Here is a 785-nt window from a genome sequence, read left to right as displayed (position 1 = left end):
TCACTGCCGTAAAGACAACGTGCTCATCAACCAATGCTTAGATTATTACACTTTTCTAACATGTTTTCCTCCTTTTCTCATTCCAATTTTCCCAACACACTGTGATTAAAATTATCTTCCTAATACAGAATAGTCTCGTTTCACCCCAACATCCTGCTCAAAAACCTTTAATGTCTCATAAATGGCTTTCATATAATATCTTAATTGTCCAGTCTATAATCAAGGCCTTCATTAACCCCTCATTCTAACCCCATTCTATGCTTACCCACCCCCCACACTCCTCATATACCCTACAGTCCTGGGAAATAGCATTACACAATTTCCCAAAAATGCTTTCTAGTTTTCATGCCTTAGCTCACATTACCATTCTTTCCTCCTAAAAGATATTCTCCTCCCACCCCCACTGATCTGTCCAATCTTATCTAAACACCAATTGTTCGTAGCTTTGGGTAGACTCCTGGGTGTGTCTATTGATGACCTCTGTGGGTCTGAGAACCCTCTCAAACTATAAGCAAAATTGTGAGTAAATTCTTTTTTTTTTTTTTTAAACTAAGACAATGATCCATAGCTGTCCATGAAATTCTCAAGAGGGATAAATGACCTCAAACACTGCCTTTAAATCCAAGACAAAACCGTCACTCTTTCAAGACACCCTCTAAAATGCCTACAACTAGAAAGGAGCTTTCTTTCCTATGAACTACCCAAACACCTGAATGTCCTGATATCTCAGCATCTAATTCATTTTATCTTATAGTGTATTTACTTGCTTACAAGCTTTCTATCTC

This window comes from Pteropus vampyrus, unplaced genomic scaffold (genome assembly GCF_000151845.1).
Source record: "Pteropus vampyrus isolate Shadow unplaced genomic scaffold, Pvam_2.0 Scaffold9617, whole genome shotgun sequence".
NCBI classification, from domain to species: Eukaryota; Metazoa; Chordata; class Mammalia; order Chiroptera; family Pteropodidae; genus Pteropus; species Pteropus vampyrus.
The sequence above is the reverse complement of the archived record's forward strand: the minus strand, read 5'-3'. Positions refer to the sequence as shown.